The sequence below is a fragment of the Talpa europaea genome (assembly GCF_964194135.1).
Source record: "Talpa europaea genome assembly, chromosome: 3".
Classification (NCBI taxonomy): domain Eukaryota; kingdom Metazoa; phylum Chordata; class Mammalia; order Eulipotyphla; family Talpidae; genus Talpa; species Talpa europaea.
In genome coordinates, this window is record NC_140069.1 from 146,044,303 (window position 1) to 146,066,132 (window position 21,830).

The 21,830-nt window shown below is 40.1% G+C and overlaps 1 protein-coding gene across 1 annotated transcript in view; it reads left to right on the plus strand.

Annotated features, from left to right (window-relative positions):
* The window catches only part of CNTNAP2 (contactin associated protein 2), a gene marked incomplete at both ends in the record, with an annotated part of 1,573,870 nt that overhangs the window by 416,711 nt on the left and 1,135,329 nt on the right, over positions 1-21,830 (plus strand). The gene's annotated exons all lie outside the window — the stretch shown is intronic.

Below are 21,830 nucleotides of genomic sequence, written 5' to 3' on the forward strand. Positions count from 1 at the left end.
TATTCTAATAGACTGTGCTGACATCTCCGAGTTGTTTTACTGTGCTTTAATTTAGTCATGAGTGATGTTGAACTTTTTCTATATATACTTGCCATCTGTATTTTTTTGTTGATAAAGTATCTGTTCTGCTTTTCTGCCCATTTGTTAATGGGGATTACCTCTTTCTTCCTGAGTTTTATGTGTTCTTTATTTATTTGGGATACAAGTATTTTATAAGATTCATATTTCAAGTAGTTTCTCCCAATCTGTGCTTGTCTTTTATTTCTTGTAAGAGTGTCTTTTGAAAAGCTGACTTTAAAAATTTTATTAAAGTCCAATTTATCAAAATTTTTTCATCTCTTCTCCAAATTTAAGAACACTAAGATATTCTCTTTTGTTCCCTTTGAGGTGTCTTATAGTTTTTCATTTTACATTTAAGTCTCTAATGAATTTGAGTGACTTATGGTATAAGGTGTATAGCCTGGGTTGATTCTCTTTTTACACGTGAACCACCTATCTTTCAATAAAGGTGAAAGATTATCCTTTCTCCATTAAAGTATTTTTTGTCAAAGATCAATTGATTGTGTTCATGGGTTTGTTTCTGGGTTTTGTGTTATGTTTCACTCATCTATGTATTTGTTGTTCTGTTAATACTGCACAGTCTTGATTATTGTAGCTTTGCACCCTGTCTAGAAATCTTGTGTTATGAGTCTTCCAGTCTTATTCATTTTTCAGCATTGTGTTAACTATTCTTTTTTTTTCTTCCATATAAATATCACAAATACTTTGTCAATATCTACCAAATAACTTGTTGGAATGGTGATGGGGATTGTTTAGAGTCAATCTATGCAGCAGTATGGAAAGAACTGGCATTTAATAGATTGACTCCTCCAACCCATGTATGTGGACCATATCTCTAACAGTCTTATGTTACATCCTGTGAAATAATGAAAATGTCTGTGCCATTATTTAAAAGCACATGTTTCCCCATTAGTTATATCATGTAATTCATGTAGCTCCAGTAGGGGAAAGAGGAAAAAATAAACACAAAACAGATAACAGAGATCATGATTAAATAGACATGCAAAGATCTGTGTCATCTATTGGTTCCAAATATTTTCATAGGAGAACTATATCAGAGCATACTTTATTCAGTTTAGTTGTGAATTTACTTTAATTATTATAGACATATACAGTACTCAGAAGATGCTGCATAGGGTAAAACAAGAAAGGATCTTAGCAAGCAGCCTTTTGCTATTAATTAGACTGTGGATAAAGTAGGGCTGTCTTGAGAGGGAAAAATGATATGAAACCAAAATGATGTTGAAACAATCCCTTTCAGATAGAGATGCAGAAAGAACACAGGTTGTGGTGAAATAATACCTTGAAAACGTATAAGTAAGACTTTCAAGATATGTGATCAGAAATAAATGCCCTAGAATAGTAGCCTCCTCTACCAAAAAATAATTAAACTTGAACAATGATCAAGATATCTGAGAGTGGCTAGCACATAAAACCCAGGCTTATCGTTTGAATCCTAATATTTGTTTTCCAATTAATAGTCTATTATTGTTCTGAGAGTTGAAAATTCTATATATTTGCTTAAGTTCTTAGCGAGTTAAGGAGTATTTTCTTTCAAATGAAAGAAGGGAGTTTTTAAAAATCCAAAATGCAGCTGAAAGAGAAGACTGGCAAAGACATATGAGGAGGTAAATATTCCAAACAATTATTCAGTTGTTAACATGCCAGCAAAAGGTTGGTTTTCAAAAGATGTTTTTTTGTTTCTGAAAAAATATGGTTTCAGTAATTCCCATAAGTAATTTAGCCATAAGCTATCAGCTACTGGTAATGAATTCTCCTACAAAGGAGTAATTTATTCTTGGTGTACCCACAAAAGCAGGCATGTTGCTGGGAACTCAAAGCTACAAAAGAATCCTATCTTATTAGCTACCATACCACCCTCATAATGCATATCTCATGAGCTACATATTAAACGATGCCAGGTTTTTTATCTTCCATTCACTAGATAGGAAGTAGTTGAATAATTTCATATTTCTTCAGTAAGATATTGTGTTTTTTGTGCAAATTCCAGTTTTAGAGCTTCAAACTTGCAATGCTCTATCTTTTTGAAGCAGTGATGTCCAACACACGCGTGCATGCGCGCGCACACACACACACACACACAGACCTCAAAACAAATAGATTGCCATGGCTGAGGGCAACAGAGATGAGCAATGAAAACATTGACAACCATGAACGTTTACTTTCTAAAAATGCTCAGGCATTTATTAAGCAAATTTATACTTCATCCTGCTGCTAAGCAAATAATTTTGTTGTAATACCTCTAAAATTTTATTAATGGTATTGAATTAAAAAATACAAAAGCATCATTTTGCCAGTCAATGTATTTTGTCTGTATCTATTATTCTGCTTGAAAGGTCAGGTTATGAGTGTCTACAAAGAATGAAAAAAACAAGGTAAAAAATGTAGTGTTGGGAGTCCAGCATGTGTTGAAATGTAAGCTAAAACACTGCTTAATCCCATTATTAAGTGGGTTGGCTTTGAGTTACTAATTTTTCTTTAGGGTTGCTAAGAAAGAATTATATATAACCTGAATACATTGTAGTATTATCAGCGACTGATTGTATGTCTATAGAGGGAAATTAATGTTGATAACAAATCTGATGTATTTGATGTTTGTTTACATGCCCCATTTATATTTTAAATGTTGATGGGGGATACAAATAAATATTAAAGGCATCAAGATTTCATTATCAATGTTAATTATGCATTATTCTTATGTTTTCCAAAAGTGCAAATTTTCAAAACGCAGCAGATCATTAAGTATATCCTATTTATATTTGTTTGTGAATGGGTGTGTGATTGAATGTACATTATATTAAACTTTTCCAAAACTATATTTGATGGCACTGTATAGAAAGGTTATGGTACCCGTGTCTGTACACAGGAATCTCCTAGCACATAATTCTTTAGATTGAAATGGGCTTCTGGTTACTCCCATCCTGTCAGCATGTAGTCAAAACTGGTCCTTGAGAGGAGATATGTGTAGAGCTGGAGTATAACATCAGACAGCCCCATGCCAATGTGCCAGGTTATTCGCCAGCACATCTTAGAGCATATTGGACATAGTGAGCAAAAACTCTGTCAAGATAATAGCTCCATGTCTGTAAGCCCCTACTTGAAACAAGACATAAGCAAGGAGGGAGCTCATAATGAAAGACTTGTAGCAAGAGAGTCATCCCACACAGACAATGTCAAGGAACTCAGAACCAAGGCAGTAACCAACACTTCCAGAACGGTCTTGAAGGAGGGTCTGGAGGGTCTCAACCTACTCTATGCTGTGTGATTCACTGTAAGGAATAAGTCTCACATTCCTTATGAGATAACCTTGCAATTGCAGTCTACGAAAGTAACCCTTACTTTGTTTTCATGAATTCTATGTCTTTGATGTCAAGATTCATAGTCCTGCTGATGTTTTGTAACTCCATCCTCAACATATTTCAGAAATGTACTTCCCAGAAATGACACGTGTCATACTGAGCAAGTTGCCTGCAATTTTATACTTTAACTTATAGCTGCTGTCCCAAGTCTTTGCCCTTGAGTTCCCTTCTCCATGCTGGTCACTCTTAGCTAGGAAATTCACACAATCTAGAAATGTAGGGGATAATGTGTGCATGACAGATTTAGTGTCTTTGTCATATTTTTGTCAAATAATTCTAGTCCTACCCCCATTAAAACTCATAGAAATTTAACATGTTTTGTGTTCTTTAAATGTGAGGCCTGAAAATGCTATAACTTTATTTAAACTGTGTATTTAAAAATGTAGAGCAGCATGGTCAAGGGATTTCCCTGGTTGTATCATTTGGACAGTATTTATATGTGTGAACTTATTGTGTCATAAAATGGTATATTTTGCACCAAAGAAATGTATCCTCTCATATGACATCTGTCAAAGGAATTTTTTCCTTCTTAATCATCTAAAATTTTCATTGACCCTGTTAACCATTAACAAAGATGTGTTTATTGACTTGTTACAAATTATTAGAATTATAAAATAGGCAGTATAAAAATGAATTTCTTTTAAAAATTATTTATTGCTTGTAAAAGATCCTAAACCTTTATCACATATTACACACAAGTAACAGTGGCCAAAGGAAGTCAGTACCTCATTTTTCAGTAATATTTCATGCAGGGGCCGCCCTGGTGGCACAGGCATTAGAGTCAGCACTATAAAGCTATCACCAGCCATTGCAGCATGAGTTTGATCCTCGGCCAGGGAGCTGACCGACATGGTGCAGCAGACCTCTCCTGTCTCATCTGCTGCTCCGCTCAGCAGTTGATTTCAGTCAATCTGCCTGTTCTGCTTTCCACTCTGTCTCTGGTGAATCCTTTCACCACCTTTACCTCTGGCCTACACCCCAGTTCTTGTGTGCATAAATAAAAATTAATCTTAAGGGCCTCCCTGGTGGCTCAAGGGGTTAAGCACCGCACTATGAAGCAATCCACAGCCTCTGCAATATGAGTTCAATCCCCGGCCAGCCAGAGAGCAACCCACATGGCAGGGCAGACCTCTCCTGTCTCGCCTGCTGCTCCCCTCAGCAGTGTATTTCAGTCAGTCTGCCTGTTCTGCTCCCCACTCTGCCTCTGGTGAGTGCTCTCCGGGCATTTCTAGACTGTACCCCACCTCTTGTATGCATAAATAAATAAATCTTTTAAAAAGACCTAAAAATAAATAAGTCAATAAAGAAAGAAAGAAAGAAATCATAGAAATATATTTCATGCAGAAACTTCCATCAACTGTGAGCATAAGAAAGTCTATGTTAACAAATTGATGGAGAAATACACTTTGTGGTTTATAGGCTTTTTCATATCTTAAGAAGGGCTAAACTTTGAGTTTTTCAGAAATTTCACTTCATTAATTCACCGTTACAATGCATAGAATACTATGTTCTTGCCTATGAAATTTTAGACTGCATCTAGTGGAAAGCAAAGATTTTATGGTCAGTCTATGTCTGTCACATTGGAAGAATTTAAAGAGAGTGAAATTAATATTTCTGGAAGTAATTCCACCAGAATCATAGATGTTCAGGATCATTCCTTACTATGGGAGTGCATTTTGTACTGAGCTGAATTGTTCTCCTCATAACTCCCCTCAGTGGTATGAATTCTGCTCTAAGTCTGTACCCTTTCCTACCTGAGGGCCTTTGATATTTAGTCACCAAACACTTACTTAAAATTGCATTTACCAACTATGCAAAATGATAGCAGGTTCACCAATTCTTCTTCACATGAGAAAGACTCTGGTCTTCAAAACTCTTGTAGTGATCTCCAGGTTACGTCTGTTGTTTTGAAAGTAAGAGTACTGAAAGGAACAATCTCTGTGTGCAGCCACATGACACAACTCTGAGTTGTCCTGAGTCTGTGGCTCATTAAGATCCAGGCAATTCTTAACTATCTCAGGCAATTCTTAACTATACCCTGACCAGCAGTGACACACCTGCTCACTTTATCTCCCCGTGTAAATGTGTCCATCGGTATTCTCTGGCATAGTCCTACCGACTACAAATTTTCAAAGTCTTACATACAGTCTGTTACTTCAAGTCTGCCTGCAAAATTTCAGAAAATATTTTTCAAATTTCATTTTATCATCATTTGCTTATAAATTCTCTATTTTTACTCAACCAGTATGTACAAGGTGATTATTATGTATCAGGGACATTTCTAGGAAAAGCAATATTTTGAAAGTAAGACATACTTGTCTTTGAACTCACAGAGATGGCGAAGAACCTGTTCCTATGTGTCTGTGTGTTTCGTTTTCTTCAAGGGAAGCATGAGGGAGTTTGATTACTGAGTAGGGAAAATGGCTGAATCAGGAAAACTAAGTGAATTCTTAGAGGTCATGTTTTTCTTTCATAAATTCCCATAACTACTCCTGAGACTTTAAGTTTTGAAATAAACTTGAATGCCATCTTTATTTCGTGTGAGTATAGTTATCTTTACATTGAGAAAAATATGATGTCAAAAGTATATGGACTAAATATAAAATCTCTCAAATATACTCATATCTAGTGAGAACAAGATTGGGATTTATAAGAATTAAAATTCTATCCAGACTTAAAAATCTTGGCCAGGTGTCCCGAAAACTTTGATTGTGATATAAAAACTAAGATATAATGTTCCATGACTCGCCAATCTCTATTTTTAAGTTAATTAATGATAATAAGCATTAAATTCCGGTAAAAATCAGAAAAATAAGATCTTATGGGATAATACTTAAAATCCTGCATTTAAAAAATCTTTGTCTAATTATCTGAAACTTGCAAAGGTTATCAGCAAATATTGGCTCATATTTACTTAGGAGATGTTATTTTTAAAGGTAATTGAAGAAAATAAAATACAAATGATGATGTAGTTATGAAGAAAACATAACCTATGACATAGCATTCAAAGTCTTATTAGAACTCAACAAGACTAGATTTATAGTGAAACATATATTATTTACATGAATTAGCAAACTGGGTGGGTTATTTTGCAAATGACATGGTCATATAATTGACAATAAATGTAAGAATCTGCCATAAGCAAAAAAATTTAAAAATAAAAATTAGTAATAATTGATTGTAACGGATTGAAATCTCTCCCCCAATGAATATAATGGGGAAAAATAGATACTCTGAAATAAAATGTAACTGTCTTTTTGCACTGAGCTCTTTTCAATAAGTTCTTTCCTTCTGGTTTTATAGCTGGAACCCTTTTCTCTTCCTGGTGGGACCATCCATCCCACCCCCAAAATTTCAACCTTTATATACCTGGTTGCTATGCTTTTAATACTAGATGCACTTCTAAACTCAGTATCTACCAAATAGATTTAATCCTTAGCAAAAGTGAGAAGTTTTGAGGACCGATGACTTTTGACCTGAGATCCATTGGTGTATTGATTGTGAAATTTCATAGGGTTAATGCATTTCTTTTTTTAAAAAAAATTATTTATTTATGCATACAAGAACTGGGGTATAGGCCAGAGGTGTTAGGGGTGAGAGAATTCACCAGAGACACAGCGGGGAGCAGAATGGGCAGACTGACAGAAATACACTGCTCATTTGACAAGACAGATGAGGTCTGTTGCACCATGTGGGTAGCTCCCTGGCCGGCTGGGGATTGAACTTGTGCTGCAGTGGCTGCAGATAGCTTCATAGCGCTGCATCTTAACCCCTTGTGCCACCAGGGGAGGCCCCAGGGTTAATGCATTCCTATATTCAAAAAAAATCTCCACCTGAGAAGAGGTAGTGTTCTTCCCAGCAACTCAGTCCAATCAGAGAGCAACCACAGTGAGTCACATGAAGGAGGGAGCTTGATTCCGTAGATGGGTAGGATGCCATATGGCATCGATGTTGGTGTGAATCAGTTGATCACAGCCACAGGATATGTTGTCATACAATCCCATGATGATTTGCATGTACAAGTGCTGTGATTATCGGCACAGCTTGCATATGTTTGGAAAAAATGAATATCAATTTTTGATTAAAAAGTAAACCTGATGGCTTTACCTTAGAAAGTCCTATGTAACGTGCAAGTAACAGTCCGTGCAATTTTTGTGTCTCCTCCAAAATAGAAGACAGCCACTTCTCTCTGCCTTCTGGCTGGGTGGTCCAGTATTGAGGTGCCTTGTGTGCCAATTATGGGGCACTGTAGCTCTCTTGAAAGAGAGTAAGATGTTTTTCTTTAAGATCCCAACTCCAGCTTTCCACCAGCTACCCAAGTCATATTCTTTTTATCTCTGTTCTCCCCTAGCATATTTTGGCACATTTGCTAAATTAAGCACAAAGACTTCCATGAAATCAGCTCATCACAGTAAGATTATGGTATCGTAGTTATCTTGGAACCAAAATACTTGATTGTCCGATGTTTTATTCTCAAATCATGCTGAAAATCAGAGTTCTTATTTTTAATATGTAATTATAAAAAGTTACCACAATCAGTACAGGAGCAGCATATTGTGTGTGTTTGGGGGTAAGGGGGGCAGATATTAGAGCATTAATGAAAAATTATCCCATCAACTTTTCTTAAAAATGAAGGAAATAATATTTTCTAATTTTTCTCTGCTGTTCTAAGTGTTAGGCAACACATAATTTATTTGTACTTCACACACCAGTAGGGAAGTTTTTGTACTGATTGCTTTCACTCTAATGGTGCTCTACAAACAAATAAAGAAATTAACTGATGTTACCCCTGATCAGATGATCTTTATTTGGAGATGTGACATTTAATCTGATTATTCATGAATATTTTAATGAGCGATTTATCACATGCCAGTCATTAGACCCTGAATATTAAATTGCAACCAATCATGTAACGTTGATGACAAGCTTCCATTTTCAATTTGTGGGGATAGTAGAAGCAAACTCTATGAATTAAGTAGTTGGATTTTATTTATTTTTGTTAAATCTCAAGTGACGCATATCTGTGTCTGGACAAAGAACTTTCTTAAGTCCAAAACTCACTGATAGCTGTGGGCAGTCCAGCCCTCCCTTCCTCCATGAAACCTTAACAAGAAAGATAAATCTTAATGATTAATACAGGAGTCATTCGTTTCTTATATGCCAGTAACTCCACATTGATAAATACTTTGGGAATTAGCCCATTTATTAATCTACTGTTTGGAATTTGAACAAGTCACACATTTTGGTAAGAACTTTCTATAATGTTACTATGCAATTAAAAAAATAACTAGTTGAATAAATAAATAAATAGTTTAAGAGTGACTGAGATCGTAGACCAGTTTAGAGAAGCTGACTTAATCTCACTCATCTGGGCTCTTTGGGGCAAAGACAGCATCATGTGAGGAAGGCATAGCTCAGGCACATCAGGCACATGGTGCATAGATATTAGATGAACGAAGGAAGAAATGAAAAATACCTGAGTGTGTTATCCCAATAGTGTATATGATCTTACCCCGATTTAACATCTGTTTCAATATAAAATATAATCCAAGCTTCAGTGCTGGTTCTAAGAAATGTACCAGCTGCCTTCCCTGCTTCTTCTGCTCCTTAGTCACCAACAGTGCGGGTGCTTTTCCCTCCAGCTGGTCAGTCCCCAGGCCAGTGTGGGCATCAGGGGAGAGTTTGAAATCTGTAAGTGTTGGGGGTGGACGAGAGCATGGTGGGTTCTTGAGCTCCTTGGTTGAGAGAGGTGACAGGTGGAAGAGAAAGGACTGAAGCTCACAATGGCCATTGTTCGGACACTCAACAATAACACACCCTTGTTAATATCAAGAGGAGAACTGTATTTGCCAGAATCTTCCTAAAGAGATGACTAGATGTATTGAAAGGAATCCCTGGATAAGCTGACTGGGGGGCCCGGGAGGGGACTACAGGAAGCTCTTCATTGTACTCACAGCCAAGCTTGTGCGCTCCCGGAATTGTTGGTAAATCATTGTGTTGTCTTATCTCACTAAGTGGATCCTGCAGGAACCAGGGTGCAGCCTTCTACAATTCTCCTATTCTGCCTTTGCTCTCAACCAGGTGATAGACCTCTCATCTAAAAAGGTTGAGGACATATTCACAGTATCCACTTGAAAGGATATCCTCACCAGCCCAAGGTCTGGAATGTGGCGGGAGGAGTCATTACCACAGTAGCAAGTAGGGAGTCATCTTCAGCGTTGCCTGGCCACATTTAGGAAACTTCCTTTTCATGAATAAGCATCTTTGATATCCTGCTCCTTTCATGCATCTTGAAAAACAGGCGTGTGCCTCATGCCTGCTGTGGACATGTGATTTCTGTGGCAAAGCCTTAGAGACAGAACCAGGGTAAATAGTTTTTAGGATGTGGAGGCTGGATCGAAATGGACCACAAAATTTCCCAGAGAAATTTGGGGGCCTTGGAAGTGTCCTCTACCTTGAATGTAGTGGTGAGAACCCAGATTTTGCATTTGCCAAAACTTGTAGAACTATATATATATATATGTATGTGTATATATATATATATATAAGATTTATTTATTTGTGCATACAACATACTAGAGCTGGGGTATAGGCCAGAGGTGTGGGGGGGTGAGAGGATTCACCAGAGACAGTGGGGAATAGAACAGTCGGATTGACCGAAGTACACTGCTGAGAGGAGCAGCAGGCAAGTCAGGAGAGGTCTGCTGCGACATGTGGGTTGCTCCCTGGCAAGCCAGGTATCGAACTCATGCTGCAGTAGCTGCAGTCAGCTTCATAGGTTGTGTTTTAACCCCTTGCGTCACCAGGGAGGCCGTCCAAAACTTGTAGAACTATATATAAAGAGAGGGTATTGTTATAGTGTGCAAATTAAACTTTCATTAAAAACTGAATTTTATGATTCTAAAAGTTCGTTTATCTATGTAATTTGAAGAGATTATTAGAAAAAGTCTGAGTTTCTCCACATCTAAACTAGTGCTGCAGTGTGCTGTGATTTCCCGTATCTTTTCCAGTTTTTACCTCTTGTGAGGTTATGTTTAAATAACTAAATAAATCTGAAATTACTTAGCCTCTTGTTCTAGCATTGGTTATTATTCCACAGTCTGTGCTCAGATAATAATTATTACCTTCTCATAATTGTTCACTATGCAACTAAGGTCAACCACTAAAAATCATTTTAATTTCCCTTCAGCCTCACTGATTATTTGTAGAGAGCATTTTTTTTCGAGGTCAAATCTCCTCAGCACACAGCTAACTCTCGTTGAGCCAGACCAGATTTCTTTCAAGAGCTCTGATATTGAGAGTCGCTCTGGCATGCTATTTGTTTGTAGAGAAAATGTTAGGATTCTCTTTGCCAAGTCTAAGCTGTGATTTCAGAGTCCACTCAGTGCCTTGCTTCTCAAGTATATCCCAAGCTTAAACTGAAACTGACCCTGCCATCATCACCAAGGCTTCCCTAGAGAGAGGTTAATTCTTGTGGTGACACTGGGCACACAGATATAAATTGCACATCTCTGAACTTCAAAAAGTTCAATGTGATGTTCACGATTTGGGTGCTGACAAATTTAATTAAATGAAAACCTAAGAAGACACAGTGGTTTATTCATTAGAACCCCCAAGAACAGCATCCTATGTCATGAGACCACAAGATTCCTTGGTACACGAACCGTTTCACTTTGTACAATAGTGAAGAGGCATCTCTGGTGGTCCAAGGGCTTAAGACGCAGCACTGTGAAGCTATCCGGAGCCACTGCAGCATGAGTTCGATCCCCGGCCAGAGAGCTACCCACATGGTGCAGCAGACCTCTCCTGTCTCCCCGCTGCTCCCCTCAGCAGTGGATTTCAGTAGATCCACCTGTTCTGCTCCCCACTGTCTCTGGTGAATCCTCTCATCCCCCACATCTCTGACCTGCACCCCAGCTCTTGTATGCATAATCTTTAAAAAAATAAAACATTGAAATTACAGGAACATAAAAACATTTTTTATTTTATTTTTTCAATGCATAATTATACTTGATAACTATTTGACAGTCTGATGTTGAAAAGGGAAATTTAGTGTGTGCTTCCATGCTGAGCGTGTGCCACCTGCAATGTTCTTGTAGCCATGGTTTTACCTCACTGAGTCACATGCTTTGCTTTTCAGTGTTCCTGTGTTTTCACTTGTATTTTATTTCTTTCCTTTTTCAACGGGAAACTCCATGATCACAGCCTATTCTGCCCTAATAGCTAAATGCTGATGACACCTCGCCACTCTTCTCTCGGCAACAGCTCGGGGCACTTATTACTCTTGCTCAGTAGTGTTGAATTATATAATTACTATTAGAAGATGCTCCTTGGCTTGATCCTTCCTAATCTCTATTTGCTCAAAGTCAGGACTGTTTTTGAAGTTCAGCAGACACTGAGGTATAATGTCCCTGTGCAGGGAGAGGCTCCTATCACAAATCATGTAGCTCAGACTGGTTTAGAAAGGCAGTTGGACTCCCAAAATATGAACATATCAGAAAATATTAAGATATAAGATTCATTACTCATCAGGACTAACCATATTTACCCTGCTCCTGATTTAAAAATTATCAAAGTTATCAAAATGATATTAATATGGAATTTATTTTTGTTATAGAAATTTGCACTCATCTATAGAATCACCCTTATCGGTGGCCTGCAGCGATTGTCCTGACCCATGTGGTCACACAGGGAGCCAGCATTATGGCTTATTGTCTTACCTGGTCACATACACATCTGTTGTAGTAACTCACAAAGCGTAGGCAGGTTGGATGACAATGCAAATCAGATCCAGTGATTAATCCTATCTGTTACTTGCACTGAACATCCTTGTATTCCTGTCTATGAGCTCATATCAAGGTTAAAAATAACTGACTGAATTAAAGGGGAGTTTATGACTATTCCCAAATGATAGCATATCCAACAGAGTGAACTGACGATGACTTAAATTATTAAGTGTTACAAGAAGTCCCTGTCTCCCTGTGGTGTTAAGTTCCTCTAGGCTCTGACAATTGACCTCCAGTTTGTTTGACAAGGTGGGTAGAACATAAAGGTAGCCCTGATATACAGATTGTATGTTAGCTGTGGCAACTGTCACTTGCAATCACAGTTGACAGTCCACCAAAAATAAATGCAGATATTTATGGATCTGACAATGATATTGGGAAGTAGAGCTATTCCTCGGGTATAAATGATATAAATTCATCTGGTAGTTAAGATATATCCATGGATAGTATATATATTTGAAACTAAAAGGTGAATACCCCAATGTTTTGTTCTGTACACACATATACACACAAACACACACTGTAGCCATGTCATTTTACTTCTCAAATTATTTTCCGATATCTCAACAATGAAAGCTTGTCTTCCAGGGCTGCAGAACAATCCATGAGGTCTTCTATCCACTGAGTGGCAAAACAAGAATTGTAGCCAAGTTTTCTCTGAAGTCATTGTTTTCTGTACCATTAATATATGAAAACAGTCTTGGTTTGCTTATGTTAAACTAAAAATAGCTATGGCTTATAGAAGCAAATAGAAAACTCCATGTTCTGGGCCTCCCTGTTGACACAGGGGTTAAGTCTCAGCGCCATCAATCTATCACCAGCCACTGTGGCTTGAGTTCTATCCCTGGCTGGGGAGCTGACCCACAGGGCACAGCTCCTGTCCTGTCTCCCTGCTGCTCCCCTCAGCAGTGTATTTCAGTGGATCTGCCTGTTCTGCTCCCCACTCTGTCTCTGATGAATCCTCTCACACACCCCGCCCCACATCTCTGGCCTACACCCCAGCTCTTGTATGCATAAATAAATCAATAAATATTAAAAAAAGACCCACCTGACTCACCTATTTGGACTTTGTCAGTATTATCATCACCACGAGCACCTGTGCTCTGGGGTTCCCAGGGTCCACCGGGGTGGGGGTGTTGAGTTGATCTGGGTGGTCTCTAGTGATAAGAACAGTGGTCAGTGGTTGCTGAGCAACTCTCTGAGCTGGGCAGGATGTCAGTACTTACAGGCGGCATCTCGTGACACTCAGAACATCCCAAAGATGTGGGAAGATTATTCAGTGTTCACCTTAACTACACTGCACCTAAGGAGGGAAGGAGTCAGGAGGGCATGGAAAAAACCCGACTCCACAATTCCTTCTAGTAACTGCTGCGAGATAACCTCACCAGCTCCCTCCTCTTCTCTGCCTAGGAAGCTTCTCCATTGAGGATCTGGTTTTTGAAGGTGATATCAGAGTCTAAGAAAGTCTCCCTGGAGTTCCCTAAGCCACAGGGCAGGTTCTGCCCATGCACCGTTCCACCTTCTTCTGACTCTGGAGGTTTTTGGGTGAGAAAATGGCAAGAAAAGTCTCTGCTTTTCATGAAATGTCTTAGCAAAACATTTTTATTTCAAAAAACATAACCCACTTGTTATATTTATAGTTTTGTTTTGTTATTTCCTTCTTTGAAATATATCTATCTAGGGTTTTCAAGGAAATTATTCTGAACACTGATATGAATCCCAAAGGAAAGATAGCCTTCTTTTCTAGCATCCCAAAATGTCAGGGACTCATTTAGAGAGTCTTTGGTGGCTGATAATAATTCACACTTTGATGGGTAATGTACACACTGTGCATCAATTGTCTGAAGACCTTCTTAGGGCAGGAGGTTACCTTTGGTGCATTTGTCTGATACTTAAAGATTTATCTATTTTTCTTTTCCTTCAACTCCCCCTTCTGTCCTTCTTGTGTAGAGTAGAATACATGCTTTAAATGGAGTGGCAGGGTTCTCCCTGGTGGCCTAGGGTTAGTCTCAGCACTGTCACCCCTAAAGCCTGAGTTCGATCCCTAGCCAGGGAGCTACCCACATGGCACAGCAGACCTCTCCTGTCTCCCACCCCCGCTGCTCCCCTCAGCAGTGGATTTCAGTGGATCTGCCTGTTCTGCTCCCCACTCTGTCTCTGGTGAACCCTCTCACCCCTGCACCTCTGGCCTGCACCCCAGATCTTCCACATGTAAATAAATACAAATTAAAAAAATGAAAATAAATAAATATGTTGGCAAAGTGTGCATGTGTGGAAAACTTAGCAAGTGAGTCTAATGAGGGTTACATATGTATTTGAGGGCGGGTGATTCAAGTTAGATTTTGCTTTCTAGTTTCCCTCTCTGCTGAGGTTACCCCGAGCATCTCCTGTCATCACTCCGGTAAAGAAGCCAATCTTCCTGCCGTCACACCAATCTGCTCTTCTTTGGTGGATTTTTCCCTTCTTTAATATAAAGCATCTTAACTGGGAGAATTTTAAACTTCAGTGTTTGAAGGATGAATTGATGTTGATTTTCTGCAAAGGAAAATAATAGATAGGCTTAGAGACAGAAAACGGGAAATAAATCTCACCGTCCAAGGTAATGTGGAAAGAATAATAAGCATGTGTAAAGAAGACAACATCTGGAGAATAGAACCTGTCTATTAATGCTTGTGTTAGAGGGAAAATAGCTAAAATGTGTCCAAGTGAAAAACCTAACTAGGAAAAAGGGAAGCCAGCCCTCCTGTCTTGTGGCCTTTGAGAGGAAGGCAAACAAGTCACTTCCAGACAAGATCAAATGCCTGGCAAGTTTATCCTCATCATTTATAAGCCAATTTCTGTTTTATTTTCATTATTATGCAAGCGCTATTCTATAGGGAGGGGAAGGGCAATCCATTTTGTTTCTGTTCTCCCTCTTCTTGGCTTCTTTGCTTCCCATTTATGTTCCATTTCTACAGCTATTTCGCTCCATCACCAGGTCTTCCTGCTCTTCGATTTGTGCTTCTGCGGGGTAATGAAAGGCAGGTGCTGTGTGACAGTGGCCCGGTGCTTATCACACTCTAATAGATTGTATTCTCTTTGATCTCTACTCTAGAGTTTTGTGCAGGTGTTGGGAGGAGAGAGCAAAACATGGTGTTTTTCCTAACATTTTGGCACCACAAAAAGAAACACGATTTCACAAAGACACTACAGATTCAGAACAGAGCAGAACACACCTAACAGAATGCAGCATCCTAAACTCTATTTTGTGTCTGTTTTCATTGCTGTTTTTTGTAAACTTGGCATAGCTGCGATGGAGACCAAATTACTCTTAAAAGTTGAAAGATTTGGGATTTTTATATGATCCCGACTTTCTAAATGACAGCTTTCAAGAACAAAGATCACAAAACAAAATATGAATGATGGTGGATATGAAATATGTATGATTGAAGAGCATTTTTAGGTTTGTACAAGTACTTTTTTATGCTGATGTTTTTAAGGGGAAAAACAAAAGGAAAACAATTCCAAGCTGTATATGAAGTAGAAATAAAACATTCAGATGGTTAAAAGGACAGGGCTCCTGACTGAATACAGAGTTGGAAGGACCCAGTGATGGTGTATCCTGGTCCCATCAGCTCCTGAGGACAGGGACATCATCTGTCTTGCTTTCTTCTCTAGCTCCACTTTTCCCGTGGTGCCGTTTGTTGAATGAATAAGTGAATGAATGATTCTGTGTATGCAGGGAAAGATCACGGATGTGGTTGTCATTCAGAAGTGTCTCAGATTCACCGTTAGTGGTAAGTCGGGTGGAGATGACATGAGGTCATTAAATGGGAATAGTTGGCTTCCAAGCAAAACAGCAGCAAAATGCACACCCGTCCTCATCCCTCACCCGATGCCAAGCTTGGGGAGGTTGCCCACCCCATGGCCAAGTTCACAGAGAAGGGTTTCTGTACCCAGGATGCTCTATATTTTTATAGGGAGTGAGGGCAGGGATCATAAGACAGGGACACTAAAAGCTCCTTGACTACAGATGTGAGAAGGAGGAGTCAGCCTTAGGGTGGGGGGTGATAAAGAACAAAGTGACTGCATTCCTGGTTTTATTTATTTATTTATTTATTTATTTATTTATTTATTTATTTATTTATTTATGCAAGAACCGGCCAGGTGCCCAGGAGGGTGAGAGGGTGCACCAGAGACAGAGTGGGGAGCAGAACAGGCAGACTGACTGAAATACACTGCTGAGGGGAGCAGCGGGCGAGACAGGAGAGGTCTGACATGCCATTTGGGACCTTCGCCAGCCGGCTGGGATCGAACCAATGCTGCAGAGCCTGCAGACAGCTTCACAGCGCAGTGCTCAACCACCTGCGCCCCCAGGGGAGGCCCCTGGTTTGTTTTTAACAACATGATTGAGATGTACTTATTCACTTAGAGTTGACCCAAGTAAAGCATACAATTCAGTGGGCTTTGGGATAGTCACAGAATTATGCCACTTATGGAATCAGACCTGTGGAATCAGCTCCCCAGTAATCTCTATGTGTATGCACATTCACATGTGTGATCAATATATACAAAAAGACTTGTGTGTCACACACACGCATGCATGTGAGGGAGGGGTGACGAGAGGAACAAGGAGTCCCAAACCATCCATCCTGAGCTGCCTCTCTTCTACAGTTTTGGTCATATCTCTGGAAAACCAGAGAATTTATCCTGCGAGTTCTCTGAACTCTATTTTTCTGAAGCTACTGCCTGAAATTTCATACTAACCTACAGGGAAAAGTCACATATGTCACTGTTCAGGTGACAGATGAATTATAATGTTAAAGCTTTCAGTGTAAAGGTTTCCAACATTAGGTTCACTTTAATGATTTACACCTTTTATTCGCAACTTACAAATGTCTTCGCAAGCTTAGTTAAGCCTCAGCCCTTCTTATAAAGGTGAAAACATGACTGCGTGAGAGCTTGGGAAATACGGCCTAGGGAGATGGACATTTGCAGAAATAAGAACAGAGTTTGTTTGCTTATACGTTTAAGAAGGGGCCCTAAAACACGTCACTCTCTGTTTCTGTGCTTTGTCCAGCCTTATACGGCGTCCGTGTGTGGCAGGTGCACATGTGCATGATCGATGTTTACACTAGGACCCATCATTCAGCTTATCTGTAGCAAATTCTCTTTTTTAGTGTAGCTCTCTGTCTCTATTTCTGTCTCTTTCTGTCACTCTATTCTCTGTCTCTTTGTCCCTCTGTCTCTCCCTCTCTTGAGTGGCCTCTCTCCTCATCCTCCCTCCTGGCTTGAGCAGAAAGTTTGGGGATCCTTTATCTCTTCCCAGTTCCCAGCTGGGGACCCTGAGAGCAGGTATTATGTTCTCCCCTGGGAGAGGAACCAGGTCTGGGATGGCCAGGAATTGAGTCACTCAGCTGGACCTGGGGGTTCTCCCCCTGTTTGTCCCCAGTTAATTAAGAGCTTGGATTACCTGGGCTCTGGGGCCAGACAGGACCACCTTCGCCAAGGTCCCACCTCCTCCACCCATGGAGGGATCCTTTGTTACTCACCTCCCAGGCTGCCAAGTATTCCTGGTATAATATATTGATACATTGCAACCAAGGACTACAATAGATATGAGGTATGGATATAATATAGAAAATTTGTGAGATGCTCTTTGTATGAGTCGTATAAATATATGACGTCTTATTTTACGCTTCACATAATTTTATGTATGGTGGTAATACAGTTATAAAAAGTGATGTGATATCTATATATATTTAACTATAATTGAGGACACTCCTTTATCCCTCGATCTTTTCTGAACTGGACTTTGACCAGTATCTAGCTTCATGGTAGAGATTCGGTCCAAAGGTTACCCAGACACACTCGCTGGGATGTCACCATCATGGGCAGGAGGCTGGTCTGCTGTGAGCTGCGGCCAGAGACCCAGAAAGAAGGGTCGAGACGCAGGTCTCAGAGCAACACGGTGCTGGTCACAGGGGAAGAATCCCGAGAATGAAGATTCAGCATTGCAGCCAGTTGCCCCAGGGCGATCTCGAAGGTTAGAGCGCAGGAGAGAACCATGTACAGTTAGTCTTTGGCCAAAGAGGCTGTGCAGCCAGAAGCACTGCAGCAGCCACAGGCATGCAGGATCACTGACATTTGTCCGAGGCTTATCAGAAGCTGCACCCTGGACAGAGTCTGCAGGGTCTGGGAGGAGGGATCACACAGGCAGCCAAGACTCTGCAGGGTTGCAGGCTTTAGGCTGGAGGGAGCCTCAGCTGCTGCAGCATCAGTCCCGGCTCCAGATGCAGCCTGGTTCACAGCATCCCCTGAAGGGCCGCACATGGACTTCGCCTCTGCCCTATCTTAGCGCTGGTCCCAAAGGAAGCGCCAGAAAACTGGAGAACAATGTCTTTGTGTTTAGGAAAAATGACGGAGAAAAGCATCTCTTGTCCTCAGTGTGCCTGAAACGGGGAAAATGAAAACTGTATTTTTGACTCAATTCTCTTATGTATTTATTCCCTATTGTACCTTTTATTTTATTTTTTATTTTTTTTAATTAATAAATTTTATTTTTATATTCCCCATACAATTGCAATCCCCCCATATGCATACAAAAACTGGGGTTCAAGTCAGAGGTGTGGGGTGTGAGAGGATTCACCAGAGGCAGAGTGGGGAGCAGAACAGGCAGATCTACTGAAATACACTGCTGAGGAGAGACAGGAGAGGTCTGCTGCACCATGTGGGTAGCTCCCTGGCTGGGGATTGAACTCGTGCTGCAGTGGCTGCGGACAGCTTCATAGGGTGCGTCTTAAACCCTTGTGCCACCAGGGAGGCCCTCCCTACTGTACCTTTTAAAAGTTTGTAAATCGCCAATTGCTTAATCTTAGTACATAACATAAACAGAATTCAATGCCACCTTCTTCCCGAGCAGCCATGAGAGAGAGACTGGTGGGGAGCACGGGCCTCGGGAGAAACTCCCCATTTGGCTGTGGGGAGAGACCAGGGCTGAGGAGCAAAATGGCCTGGAGAATCCCGGACTTGGGCACCAGCTTGTCCATCTTGATCCCAACAGTTTGAAGCAACCTTTCCCCTGTAATCTTCCTTTTTTACCAAATATTTTTTGTACTACATAAATTGCCTTATTTATTTCATATATAGTTTATGCCATTCTTCCTTTTTGTGCATGTGCTTTCTCTCAGGTATCGTCCAGGTAAAATTCCCACCACCACTTTCCCCATGAGCCATCACCACAGGCCCTGGTACTCGCCCCTCCTGGTTCATCCTACTCCCTTCTCCCCCCTGCAGAATGTCTCTGGCTTATAGTTGCTTGTTAATTCTGTTTGTTTGTTTTTTAAATTTATTACCATCATTATTTTTCTAATCCCTCATTTGGTCCTGCTGCATTCCTCCTTGAAGTGAAACCATCCCATATTTTTCTTTTTCTTTCTGGCTTATTTCACCGAGTAGAATCCCTTCCAGCTCCATCTGTGTTGCCAAGAAAGGCATGAGCTTATCATTGTTGATTGCTGTGTAATATTCCACTGTGTAGATATAACTTAATTCAGGTACCATTGCGTTGCCCCATCAGGTAGCACACCGTCGGGCACCAGGGCATCACCCTCAGCCCCCATCACAGTCCCCCGGTGCTCCCTTCCCTCTTGTCTCCCTCGCCCCCACCCCTCTGGATGCCTCAGGTCTATAATCTGCTTCCAAGGTCAGATACAAGCACGCCTAAAAGATAACTCCTGCAAACTTTCATTTCTTTAACCATTCATTTTATTAGCAGTTTTTCATGAAAGTTTTATTCCACTAACCTATAGTCAACCTCACAGGTAAGGATTCCAGGTAAGGCGAAAGTGTTTTCTATTCAGGCGCCACTGGGAGGGGTTCAACAGCCTGACCTGCTCGCACTGCCCATGCACATGCACAAGGCATCCACTGGCAGGTGGTTTTCTCAGCTGCAAGCATCTCCCAGTCGCTGCTCAACCCAGGAGGGGGCTGCTCCTGCCTGAACCTGGTTTGCGTCAGCGTTTCTGCCCATCACCTGCGGTGGGGACTGACATCACACAGGGATTTACAGCTGGTTACAGCTCTTAAATAAGTATGTTTTTAGGGATCTAATGGAATAAATTCTGTGTCAATCTGTGTCCCAAGGATAGAGGTGGGGTGGAAAGATATAGTGTGTTTCCCCATGGGGAAAAGAATTCAACTCTTCAGAATGACCAAGAAGTGAGGTTTCTTTGGATCGCTATAATCTGGATAAAATAATGAAAGCAGTAGTAGAGGGGCGGGGGTTAAATGAGGAATTTCTTTGCCTAGAAAGATCAAAAGCTAAATATCAGATTTTTAATCCATGAGTGAAATTTTCATCAAAAAATACCTCTTTAAATTTTTTAAAAGAAGCTAACATTTTCTATAATAGATTTATCTCGTGAATGTTTTAGTCTAAAAGATACTGATACATTTCTGATGAAACTCCTTTTGGCCTAAAAGGAATGTTCAGATATTTAGAAGTAATGGAACATTAATTTAAAAGTGTTTTTGTCAATGTTTAGTGCATAGTTATAATATACAGAGTGAAAAACAGAATCATATTTTGGATCTTTAAGACCTGACTAAGCAAAAAGCTAATTTGCTTTGAGACCCTTTGATGCACTTAATTTAATTTATGGGAAGCAAATTAATGTGAAATGATAAAATAATTATTAAAATGGAAATAGAAGGAAAGGGATGAATCAAATCAACAGAGGGGGGAAGTGGCTGATTACTCTAGTTCACAGGATAATTCCCAATTTAGTCACATTAAATCTAATTGTAGACAGATGATGGGAAATATAGCTTTGCTTTGTCACAGAAAGAGAGAAAGAGGAAGAAAAAAAAAAAAGCCAGAATGTCAGTAAGATAAATCCAAGAGTAAAGTGATAATGGAAACCAAAATAACTTGCCCCTTTGCATTCTCAATTGAAAACATGTTAAAAAATAAGGTTTTAGAAAACTAATTGTAATCTGAAAAGCATCCATTTTCAAGTTGATAAATCTATAGTGGAACCTCCCCGGTGGTGCAGAGGTTAAGGTCTCAGTGTTATCAAGCTATCACCAGCCACTGTGGCTTAGGTTTTATCCCCATTCAGGGAGCTACCCACATGGCACAGCAGACCTTTCCTGTCTCACCCACTGCTCCCCTCAGCAGTGTATTTCAGTCAGTCTGCCTGTTCTGTTCCCCACTCTGTCTCTGGTGAGTCCTCTTACTGCACCCCCCCCACCGCACCTCTGGCCTACACCCTAGTTCTTATACGCTTAAATAAATAAAAATAAATCTTAAAAAAAGGAAAAATATATATTGAATAGCTGCCCTTTTAGGACATTGTCCTGGGGGCTCATCCCTCTTCCAGCTCATAACTTTTACTGAATACCTAGGCCAATGGCAAAGCCAAGTCCTATTGATCAGTGGCAATCCCCATTAAAATGGTAATGAGCAATCTGTGTGGTACACCTTGATGTATTTCCTCATACTGGTGTGATGAATGCCTGAAGTCGTGCAACTTAAAATAATAGCCTGACTACTGACACCACCTATGCCAGAGGATTAGTTTCATAAAACTATATCTTTCCATAGTTCCAGACTCGGTGAAGT